Source organism: Pan troglodytes, chromosome 1, assembly GCF_028858775.2.
Source record: "Pan troglodytes isolate AG18354 chromosome 1, NHGRI_mPanTro3-v2.0_pri, whole genome shotgun sequence".
Taxonomy (NCBI): domain Eukaryota; kingdom Metazoa; phylum Chordata; class Mammalia; order Primates; family Hominidae; genus Pan; species Pan troglodytes.
In genome coordinates, this window is record NC_072398.2 from 140,191,775 (window position 1) to 140,204,551 (window position 12,777).

At 36.7% G+C, this 12,777-nt stretch overlaps 1 protein-coding gene across 12 annotated transcripts in view; it reads left to right on the forward strand.

The window, feature by feature from the left end:
• Nucleotides 1–12,777, forward strand: part of ZNF644 (zinc finger protein 644) — a 113,184-nt gene that overhangs the window by 53,146 nt on the left and 47,261 nt on the right. For 3 of the 12 annotated variants that reach the window (XM_063799699.1, XM_063799705.1, XM_063799726.1), the window contains one exon: nucleotides 2,166–2,226. The exons of the other annotated variants lie outside the window; for them this stretch is intronic. The gene's annotated coding sequence lies outside the window, so the exon portion shown is untranslated. The remainder of the gene's footprint in view (nucleotides 1–2,165; nucleotides 2,227–12,777) is intronic. 12 annotated transcript variants of the gene reach the window in all.

Consider the following 12,777-nt stretch of genomic DNA (forward strand, 5'->3'; position numbering starts at 1 on the left):
AAATTTTTGTTTAATATTTTATTGATTCATCTGATGTTTTATGAATTGGTGATTGTAATTAAGTTGGTTTTAGATCACACTTTACTAGTCTGAGGAGAAAAGATAACTAAATATGTAATTATAATCAAGTATCATTAGTACTGTGATAGTCTCTGTTCCTGGAAGGCAAGGGCCATGTCTGTTTTATTTCTTAAGATATATTCAGTACTTTAATATAGCTAATACTTTACTCATAGACAATTAATAAATATTTAATGACTGGATGGAAATATAGCAAGGCCTCCCAGAAGTGACACTTAAACTGAAACTTGGAGGAACTGTTGGTGATTAATGTGGATAAAAAATGTGGGGAAGGACTGTTAGCAGAAGAAATAGCATGTGCAAAGGATGAGAGGTAACAGAAAGGGAAGATTGCTGGAACTGAAATAAATGTAAGTTTTGAATGTAGAGCTCACCGTGGGGTGTGGATGTGGGGAGTGGCTAGTCTCAAGAGATTAGATGAGAGAGTAAGGCTGGGCTATTTTATTGAGGTTTTTATAAACCATTGAAGGAGTTTAAATGTGAGGAAATGATTTTATTCTATCTGTTTTAGCAAATGAACCTAATTAAAATGGGGAGAACAGATCACAGGGAAAGCTGGATTGGATTCAGGATGACTAGTTAGTATGGGGAGCATGCTGGCCTGACTTGAGAGTGGTAGAAGTGGGGATAGAAAGATGTGGTTGGATTTGAGAGAGATTTAGACAGCAAAAGAGACCAGCTTTGGTGGTTAATTGTAATGGAGGTGGGAGTAGGAGAATAAGAAAGGAGTTAAGTATGACTCATGTTTCTAGCTGGGCAGTAGTGCTGTATTATTCACAGATAGGAACTGTGAAGAAGAACATTTGGAGAGAACAAGAGCTACATTTTAGATGTATTAAGCTTTAAGTAGCTCAGGACTTCTGAGTAGAAATGTCAGGTGGCAGTTAGATATGAGACCTATCTATAACTCGAGATGTGAGAATCATCAGCATGAAATCTTAATGTCCCTCAAATTCTTTTTTTTTTTTGAGACAAGAGTCTTGCTGTATCCCTCAGGCTGGAGTGCAGTGGCGCAATCTTGGCCCACTGCGATCTCTGCCTCCCGAGTTCAAACGATTCTCATGCCTCAGCCTGGGATTACTGGCGCCCACCACCTTGCCCAGCTAATTTTTGTATTTTTAGTAGAGATGGACAGTCATGCAGGAGTATGATTAGAGGACAAAAGGTTATGATCTAATGGTGATAAACTGGGGTGGACTTAGCAAAGCCTGTTTGTTCAGATTCTTCTTGGCATCTCTGTGTGACACATCTATACGGACACCTATCCCATAAAAGTTTTAGGAGAGAAGGGAGAGAAAGTCAGAGAATGACTTTCCTAGATTTTATGGCTTACTTCAGGGGAGAAAAAAATGAGAAAGTCAGAAGAGAGACCTTCCTGCTTCTGCTGTTTTCTCAAATGCCAAGGTGCCATATTTTGGGGGCAGCATTTCCTACATCTCATTACTAGGAAGTCACTTTCTCTTGATATTTATGATTGCAAACTGAGCCACCTATAAATTGAATGACTTAAAAGTATCACAAGATAATGAAGTGCTAAATATTGATGTCTCCTGCAGTACCCTCTATAGATGACGGGCTCTTCTATTTTTTAAACTGGTAAAAACAAAAATCGTGGTTACCTTATATATATATATGTTTTCTTAAGCAAAAGTTTATATGATGTTTACTCTTTCTACGCTTAACACAGATATTTTTTGTCTGATGGATTAAAAATAAAAACCATGATAAACGCAGACTTATTTAACATTTATATAGTGCTTACTATCTGCCAGGCACTGTTATAAGTACTTTTTAAATATTAACTCAATCCTCATTTTACAGATAACAAAACTAAAATATGAGTTTAACAATGGAAGACCTAGGATTTGAACGGGGTAGTTTAACTTGAGAGTCTGCTATTAAAGGCTTATGTTATACTGCTCTCAACAGAGTGGTAAAATAATTTAGTAAATATTAAAATAATTCAGTGAAATAACACAAGAAATACTACACAGGAAAATACATAATTACATGTATACTCTTACTTTATTATACTCTCACCCGTTTATGTATTATACTCTCACCCATTTTTTCCTCCCTCTCAGGTTATTCTGGAGCAAACCCAGACATATTTGTTATTTATTGATCTCCACCTCATCCCCATTGGTAATTTTTTTCTAGTTTTTTTTTTATTATGGTAAACTATATGTAACATGAAATTTGCCATTTTAACCATTTTTAAGTGTACAGTTCAGTGTTCCTATATACATTTATAATGTGCACTCATCACCACCATCCATCTTCATAACTTTTTGTCTTGCAAAACTGAAACTCTATACCCATTAAACAACAATTCCTCCATTTCTCCTGCTCCTGAGGTCCTGGAAATCACCATTTTTCTCTCTTTGAATTTGACTAAGTGTCTCATAAGCAGAATCATATAGTGTTTGTGTTTTTGTGACTGGCTTATTTCACAAGTGTGATGTTTTCACGGTTCATTCATGTTACAGCATTTTGCAGAATTTCCTCCCATTTTAAATCTGCATAATACTGTATTGTATGTATGTAACACATGTTGTTTATTTGTCCATTGGTGGACACCTGTGTTGCTTCCACCATTTAGCTATTGTGAATAATGCTGCAGTGAACATGGGTGTACAAATATCTCTTCAAGACCTTGCTTTCAATTTTCAAAGATATATACCTAGAAGTGGAATTGCTGGATCATATGGTAATTCTATTTTTAGTTTTTTGAGGAGCCACCATAGTTTTCTGTAGTGGCTGCACCATTTGACATTCCCACCAACAGTGCACAAATGTTCCTGTTTCTCTCCATCCTTGCCAACACTTGACATTTTGTTTTTTGTTTTTTGATAGTGGCTATGATGTGTCATTATGGTTTTGATTTGTATTTGTCTAATAATTAGTGATGTTGAGCATCTTTTCATATGCTTATTGGCCATATGAATGTCCTTGGAGAAATGTCTATTCAAGTCTTTTGCCCATTTTTTAATCATGTTGTTTTTCTGTTGAGTTGTAGTTCTGTATATGTTCTAGATATTAATCCCTTGTTAGATACATGATTTGCAGAGATATTTTCTCCCATTCCATTGGTTTTCTTTACTCTGTATCTTTTGTTGCACAAAAATTTTTACATTTTCACAAAGTTCAATTAGTCTTTGTTTGTTTGTTTGTTTAGACAGAGTCTCATTGTGTCGCCCACGCTGGAGTGCAGTGGTATAATGACTTGGTTCACTGCAACCTCTGCCTCTGGATTCAAGTGATTGTCATGCCTCAGCCTCCTGAGTAGCTGGGACTACAGCTGCTTACTTGCATGTTTCATTGTTTTCCAGCCTTTACACTGTATGCTTAAAATGCAAACGGAATAATATAAGAATATAAGAATAATGAGAAGTAATACTTGGAAGTGTTCTGAGAAATGATGAAAAAAGGGCCTGGTTTCTATCTGATTGAAAGGAGGTGAGACTTGGGAGAGCAGTCACACTCCCTCTCTCCTTCTCACCTCTTCTCCTCATCCCCTCCCCTAAGTGCTCTGGCTAGGAATTCTAGTACAATGTTACGTAGAAGTGGGCTTTTCTTGCCCTGGCGTGGTGGCTCACACCTGTAATCCCAGCACTTTGGGATCCGAGGTGTATGGATCATGAGATCAGGAGTTTGAGACCAGCCTAGTCAATATAGTGAAACCCCATCTCTACCAAAAATACAAAAATTAGCTGGATGTGGTAACATGCACCTGTAATCCCAGCTACTCAGGAGGCTGAGGCAGGAGAATCGCTTGAACCCTGTGGTGGAGGTTGCAGTGAGCCGAGATCACGCCATTGCACTTCAGCCTGGGTGACATAGTGAGACTGTCCCCCCACCAAAAAAAAAGAAAGAAAGAAATGTTTGAATATTGCTTTTATTACATTGAAGTAGTTTCCTTCTATTCCTAGTTTGTTGGATCTGTTTATTAACAAAAGGATATTGAATTTTGTCTTTTTTTTTTTTTTGCATCAATTGTGATGGTCATGGGATTTTGTCCATTCTTTTGTTAATGTGCTGTGTTACATTGATTTTTTTTTTTATGTTGATGAACTATCCTTGGATTCCAGAAATAAATCTCATTTGCTTACGGTGTATAATACTTTTAATGTGCTGTTTACTTTTGTTTGCTAGTATTTTGTTTGAGGTTCTCAATCTCTTTTCTACCTGGATAAATGAAGGCATACAGATAATTTTCATAATAAAGCCATACTACAGTGTATATTTATAGTTCAGTGGAATGTAAGTGATAGTGTTTTTTTTTTTTTTTGAAATGGAGTCTCGCTCCGTTGCTAGGCTGGAGTGCAGTGGTGTGATCTCGGCTCACTGTAATCTCCGCCTCCCGGGTTCAAGTGATTCTCCTGCCTCAGCCTTCTGAGTAGCTGGAACTACAGTCATGTGCCACCACGCCCAGCTAATTTTTGTGTTTTTAGTAGAGACAGGGTTTCACCATGTTGGCCAGGATGGTCTCTATCTCTTGACCTTGTGATCTGCCCTCCTCAGCCATATATTTTTTTAATAGATAATCACTTATATACCCTGGTATTTGGTTGTATATGCTTCACACTAATTACAACACTTGATGATCATATGATATCTGAACTCTAGACTATTGTTTTCAATTATGGCTGCACTTTACAATGTCAAAGGAGATATTCGCACACACACCATTGCCAGAGTCATTTAGATTGGAATTTTTCAGAAGGGGACTGAACATTAGTAGTTTTTAAAAAGTCTTCAAGTACAGCAATATTTAAAAATTCTCTAGATTGTTTTGGCTACAAATACAAGTTGTATGGGGTGCTTTAAAAAGTCTATAGGCCTTGGTAAAGTGGAATCAAATTCCAGGGGAGGAGTTGCACAATCTGTCATTTTTAAAAGTTTCCCAAGTTTATCTGAAGCACAGCTAGGTTCTTAGTACTGGTCTAGAATTTTCTCAGCGACAAGAAAGGATAGTTAGCAATTTATTTTGATTAAGATCATTTGCAAGGGCCCTGAATACAGGTTTTCTATTGTATGGGCTGAAAGGAGATCCATATGTTTTAAATGTCAATTATACAGGAGCTAAGTTGTTTACTTAAGGAAATTGACATAGGTGCTTATCCAGATATTAATCTAATTGCTGTATAGGGTTGCAATAATATGAATAGGCAGGACCACCAAATATTTTCTTAGGCAAACTTGTTCTTATGTCTAAACTGGTATTCTGCTCACATCTCAGCATTTAGCATAAAGCATGTTGGAGATGACCTTAGTTTTGTGTTTTCAGAAGATAGAAATATTCATGTATATCACAGTAGAACTTAAATGCAGTGTGATTTAAAACATCTCATTTGTTCTGCCAAGTTGAGCATATTAGTCTGCTAGGGCTGCCATAAGAATCTACAGTAGACCTACCTAATCCGTGGGGGATACATTCCAGTACCTCCAGTGGATGCGAAAACCTCAATACAGAACTCTATATGGGCTGTTTTTTTCCTACATACACATATCTGTGATAAAGTTTAATTTATAAATTAGACACAATGAGAGATTTAAAACAATAATAATAGAACAATTAAGTAAAGTAAGGTTTACTTAGCACAAGCACTACGATACCTAGACAGTTGATTTGATAAGACAGTTGATTTGATAACTAAGATGGCTAATAGACAGGGAGCATTTACAACATGGATACACAGGACAAAGGGATGGTTTATACATAATCTGGGTAGGATGGAGCAGGACAGTGTGAGATTACATCACACTACACAGAACTGTGTGCAATTTAAAAGGTTTGAATTGTTTATTTTTGGAATTTTCGATTTAATATTTTCAGACCATAGTTGACTAGGTAATTGAAACCTCAGAAAGCGAAACTGCAGATGAGGGGTGACTATTGTACCACAGACTGGGTGGCCTAAACAATAGAAATTTATTTTCTCACATTTCTGGAGGCTAGAAGTCCAGGATCAAGATGTTTGCAGGCTTGGCTTCTCCTGAGGCCTCTCTCCTTGGCTTGCAGATGGCTGTCTTCTCCGTGTGTCCTTACATGGCCTTTTCTCAGTGCATGCCCATCCTTGGTGTCTCTCTGTATGTCCTAATCTTCTTATAAGGACACCAGTTAGACTGGATTAGGGCCTACCCTAATGGCTTCATTTTAACTTTGTACTAGGGCTTCAACATATGAATTTTGGGGGGAACACAATTCAATCTGTAACATTGCATTTAAAGTGTTGTTCTTTATAGCGAATGAATTAATGAGTGGAGTTAAATTATTTGGAATTATCAGATGCTGCTTACTGAAGAAAATTTGCCAAAAATGATGACTTTGATTTTTGTAATGAATATTTAACCATACTTTTAGAATGTAATAACAAGATGTGGTGCATTGAGTCAGATGTGTGACTTTTGGTTTGCTGTGGCAAGTAAATAGGATAAATGCATCTAGATGTGCATATATGCATTCAAGGTATACTGATAAATGTATCTATCGATATATCTATTTATCTGTATATATTGAAAGGTATCCTTAAAGTATTCAGGAAAAGAATCATAAATCTGAAAGGGAGTTACAGTATACCTTCATGTCATCTATTATACAAAGTTATTTAAAAAATTTATTCAACCCACTTTAAATATTACTGTGATATTTAAGGAAACAGTAAAAATTTGTACTGTCTGTTAAAATTACACAGTTTAATCTGGAGATAGTCATTGTTTAGGTACCAGAAGGCTAATGATACAACAATAAATGTGACAGAGATTTAAATTTTCCTTATTTTCTCAATTCAGAGAAATAGTAGTGATACTAGAACCATTGTAAAAAGTCTGTTTATCACACATCACATTAAAATGAGAGGCTCCCCCCCCGAAAACCGAAATATATTAGAATGCTTATATACAGTTTAAAAGCAAATTAGCTAGTTGACAAATTTTTAATTTGGGGGCAAAAAGTTGCCTATGCAATACTATATTTTGACATTACCCTATTGTAAATTATATCTCATAGGCAGCCTTTTAAGTTTTCAGTGCATATCAGTACATTTACATACATAGGAAATTTTTAAAATTTTCCTGCAAATTCCTACAAAATAACTGGTGATGAGGCATGTGAATTAGGTATATCACTAATTGAGATAAGGTGTATAATGACAATTTCTATTACCTTTCATGCACTTTTAAATTGATTGCCTGATTGAATATTAAAATAAGCTTGGATTTTTTTTTTTTTTTTTTTTGAGACGGAGTCTCACTCTGTCACCCAGGCTGGAATGCAGTGGTGCAATCTCGGCACACTGCAACCTCCGCCTCCCAGATTCAAGCAATTCTCCTGCCTCAGCCTCCCGAGTAGCTGGGATTACAGGTGCCTGCCACCACTCCTGGCTAATTTTTTTTTTTTTTTTTTTTTTGTATTTTTTTTAGTAGAGACGGGGTTTCACCATATTGGCGAGGCTGGTCTCGAACTCCTGACCTTGTGATCCACCCACCTCTACCTCCCAAAGTGCTGGGATTACAGGCGTGAGCCACCGTGCCTGGCCATAAGCTTGGATCTTTTTGTGCACTCACTGGTGGCTAGGGGCAGGCTACCCAGAAATATGCAATGTGTCTGATGAAACCAGTTGAAGTTAATAAAAGGAAAATTTGTTGTGTTTAATTCCTATAATTGACTGATTTCAGGGCTTTATTCATTTATAGTCAGCCTGTGTTGTCTGTGTTCCTTCATTAGGTTGACTACTACCTTTTAGTTGTTCAAAACAGCATTAGTTGTTCAAAACAGCATATGCAATAGAAGACATGGTTCCCATTCTCTTGGAATCACAGGGAAGGTTTTTATGTTTTATGTTTTGGAACTTAGGACCATTAGGAGAGAGAAATCAATAATCATCAGCTGAATATTTGAAAGAGTTCTGAAAGGAACCATTCTGTAAGAGCATTTGTCAAAGGAACTTGACACAGAGTGGGTTGAGGAGAGCTTCACAGAGTAAGTGACTTTAAGAGCTGTGATCTGATGAGATTATGAGTTAAGGTTAACTAGATTTGTGCGATGGAGGGCTGAGGATTCCAGACCAAGGGAACTACATGTACAGAGGCCCTATGGTGAAGAGGAACATGTTTGGGGAATTTGAGAGGAGGACAGTACTTTGGATCACTGAGAACTGATGGGAGTAGAATCTGAGACTACAGTGGAGAGATAGGCAGGGCCCAGCAAAGCCATTTCAACTGTATAAAAGATTTGGGATTATATCCTGAGAGAAGGGAAAATGTGTTTTACAGAGAAGTGAAAAGATGACTCTGCCTGTGGTGCAGAAAATGATTAGAAAGGGGAACAGTAGATTCTACTTAGAAGTCAGACATGCATTAACTTTAAGAAACTCTTTCTGCTTATGATAATGAACAAAAAAGTAGTCACAAATTCCCCACCTCAGCCTCCCAAAGTGCTCCTATCACGTGAGCTGCTCAGCTCTTACTTACTGCTACCTTAAGACCATCTCCCAAAATGCCTACTAGTCCATGAAGTTGGCCCGTTACCCAGATTTTTTTTTTTTTTTTTTGAGACTGCGTCTCACTATCACCCATACTGGAGTGCAGTGGTACAATCTTGGTTCACCACAACCTCCACCTCCTGGGTTCAAGCGATTCTCCTGCCTCAGCCTCCCAAGTAGCTGGAACTACAGGTGTACGCCACCACACCTGGCTAATTTTTATATTTTTAATAGAGACAGGGTTTCACTATGTTGCCCAGGCTGGTCTCGAACTCCTGACATCAGGTGATCTGCCTGCCTTAGCCTCCCAAAGTGCTGGGATTACAGGCATGAGCCACCCGCACCTGGCCCCTGTTCCCCAGATTTAATTTAGACCTTAACCTATGGCTCAAAATGGAACACTCTAGGCACTATTTTGGATGTCAAGGGTACATCAGTGAGCAAAATGTGTCTCTTTTCTCAAGAAGCTTACTTTGTAGTGGGGAGAAAAAAACAAATGATCAAATAATAATGTATCAGGTGTTAGTACTATAAAGAAAAATATCAGCAGAGAGGGGCATAGAGAATTACTAAGAGTGCTCTTCTAGTAACTTTATTTTGGATGGTCTACGAAGAACTAAGAAGGAGATGGACACAAATGTGAAAGAAATGATCCGTAAGTATATTTGGAGGAAGAACTTCAGGCAGAGAATATTAAGTGCAAAATAACCAGAGCATAGTCGAGAAATAGTAAGGCCGATATGAGTACATTGAGAAAGAGAGTTGGGGCCAGGCGCGGTGGCTCATGCCTATAAGCCAGGCACTTTGGGAGGCCGAGGTGGGTGGATCACCTGAGGTCAGGAGTTAGAGACCAGCCTGGCCAACATGGTGAAACCCCGTCTCTACTAAAAATACAAAAAATTAGCTGGGCGTGGTGGCTGGCGCCTGTAATCCCAGATACTTGGGAGGTTGAAGCAGGAGAATCGCTTGAACCCAGGAGGTGAAGGTATCAGTGAGCCGAGATCATGCCACTGCATTCCAGCCTGGGCAACAAGAGCGAAACTCCATCTCAAAAAAAAGAGAAAGAGAGTTAGTGGGAGATGGGGTCTAGGACAAAGTGCATTGGATATGAACTATATGACTCATTACTTATATCAAAATTCAGTCCTTTTTTGCTGATAACATTTTATGTAATTAAAATAGTATTCTGTTATTTTACAACTTTTAGGAACTATTTTTTGTCCTCCTTTTAAATAAGAAAAATATACAAAAATTTCAGAAAAGAAGAGTAGTGTTAAGGGTTGAATTATATCCTCCTCCAAATTCTTATGTTGAAATCCTGTCCCCCTCTACTTCAGACTATAACCTCACTTGGAGATATAGGGTCTTTATAGAGGTAATCAAGTTGAATGAGGTCATTAGGGTGGGCTTGTCCAGTTATCACTGATGTGCTTATAAAAAGGAGAAATTTGGATACCGAGACACTAATAGAAGGAAGACGATGTGAAGAGACCTAGGAAAAAGATGGCTCTCTACAGGCCAAGAAGAAATCTGAAACAGATCTTTCCTCACAGCAGTCAGAAGGAAGCAGCCCTACTGTACTTTTGTCTTGGACTTCCAGTTCCCAGATATTTCAGCCAATAAATTTTTGTTATTTAAGCCACCACTTGCAGGACTTTGTTAAAAGGCAGTTCTAGCTATACAGATCCAGTATAGCTTTTTCTGTTATCCTAGCAAATTAATACAGTTATTAACTAAAAAGCAAAACTTACTCTCCTCACGCCTTCCCCATACTTAACAAGGGTAACAGATTGTTATGAAACGTTCCAGGTCTTTTATTGTGTTTGTGTGTATGTGTGTGTGTTTCATTAATTTGTAAAGCAACTTATGTCTTCTAAGGAAATGTGGGGAATTTAAAAACAACAAGCAACAAAAAGTAAATGCTACAGCATTATATAATAGTTCCTTGCCTTCCAAGAAAATTTTTAACTCTAAAACTAAATTCTATCACAAGATAATATGCACAACTCTTTTCCAAAAAAAAAGACCTCTTCTATTTTTAAAGTTTCATACTAATATACTTCACAGTCTTATTTAAATTTGTCAAAAGATTGATTTTTCCATTCCAGTATAATATTCCAGTATAGCTTTTTCTGTTGCTTCAGTGTGGTATTTTGGAAAAAGAATTTGTTACCACTTGGTGGCACTATGTGGCTTAAAAATGAATCACATTGTATGCAATTAACTATACTGTTCTAGGTAAATGATTAAATTCAGAGGGAAACTGATACTGAGCAACTTAATATAGTAAATGTTTGATTCTTCTGTAAATAAAATAATAATTGGTATTGTAGAGTTTTATTAAAATGTCATGGAATATAAAAATATAAACCAAGGCTTAGTTTGTTGGGTAGGGAAGTATATACATTTTTGATAGAAACCTCCTTTAGGTCAGGTGTCATTTATCATTCTGTCTTAATCCCCTTCTTTGTCTAAATGTGAGAAAATAGATTTTTAATATTAGAAACAAACATCTTCAACTTTAATAGTAATTAATATTTTCCAAGGTATGTATTTTATTTTCTCTTATATAAACTTAAGAAATTGAAATTTTTTCAAATGATTAAAATATGTAAAACTTAAAGGAAAACAGAAAAATTAAATATATTGAATGATGTCTTCCTGCAGCATATTGAAAAATCAAGCAGCCCTTTTAAAGATACTGTATTTGTTTCATTTAATTAGATAAAGGATCTTGAAGTATAACAAGAAAGTTATTTTGTTCCAGACATAATTTTTGCTGCCTAGCACTTGATATCTAATACCATAATTGTTAAGGTATTTGTGTAATGTATTGTTTTCTAGGGTCACATATATAGCTATAAAAGATGGTGCTCTGTGTCTTTTTAAAAATCTAAATACAATACATACAGGAAAATGCATGAAGTGTAGGGTACAGCTCAGTGAATCACCACAAAGTAAACACTCCATGACCACCACAGATCGAGAAATAGAATACTGCCAGCAACCCAGAAACCCCCTATGTCTCTTTTCTCAGTCACTATCCCTGTTCTTTCTTTCCCAGGTTAACCACTTGCCTGACTTCAAAGAAAATAACTTTTTTTTTTACTTGTTTCTGAAATTTTTCAGAAATATACAGAAGTATTATTTTGTCTAGCTTATTTTGTTCAACATTATGTTTGAGAGTTGGAAATTTTGTCAGATGTCGCTATGGTTCACTTGTATAATTTTATCACAATTTGTCATGTTACTGTAGGAGATTTGGGCTGAATAATGCTGCTGTGAACATTCTTGTACATGTTTCTTGGTGCATATGTGCAACATTTATACTAGGTGTATACCAAGACTAGAATCTGGGTCATTGGTTTGACCAGTGTATGTATGTTCAAATTTAGAAGATGACACATGAATTGTTTTCAAAATGGTTGTATCAATCACATCAAGTATATGAGGATTCCTGTTGCTCTGTATCCTCACTAACACTCGGTATTAATATCCTCTTTAATTTTAGTCTTCTGAAAGATGCATTTCCCTGATCCAAATGGAATTGAATACCCTTTTATAAATGTACTGGTTGTTTGGGTATCCATTTTTGCAACGTCTCTTCTCCTATCCTCACCACCTTAACAAAATTACTATTGAGCTTTCTAACTTACTGGTTTATAGGAATTATATGGTTTATACATACAGCCCTATTTTTCCTATTGGAGTTTCTGTACTTTTCCTTTTGTTTTTAGGAGTTTTTATATGCTCTAAATACAGACTCTTTGTTAGTTACATTTTAAAAATATATACATTCCACTTTGGCTTGACTTTCACCTTCTTAATATTATCTGTTAATGAAAGGAAGGTCTTAATTTTAGTATAGTTCATTTTATCATTGTTTGCTCTTATTGTTAATGCTGCTTGTGTCCCATTTAAGAAGTCTTTCCTTGCTCCAAGGACATGAAGATATTCTCTTAGGCTCAGAAACTATGCTTCTCTACTAGAGGCAGTTCCCTCCTCTCTAACCACACATCTCCCACCATCTGGGTGGGACATTTGGCAGTGTGAATACATATTTAGTTTTTATAACTGAGTGAGTGGAGTACTCTGGTCATCTAGTGAGTTGGGCTAGTGGTGCTGCTAAATATCCTACAATGTACAGAATGCTAAGCATCCTACAATGCACAAAACAAACATCTAGCCAGGGTGTCACTAGTGGGTGAGG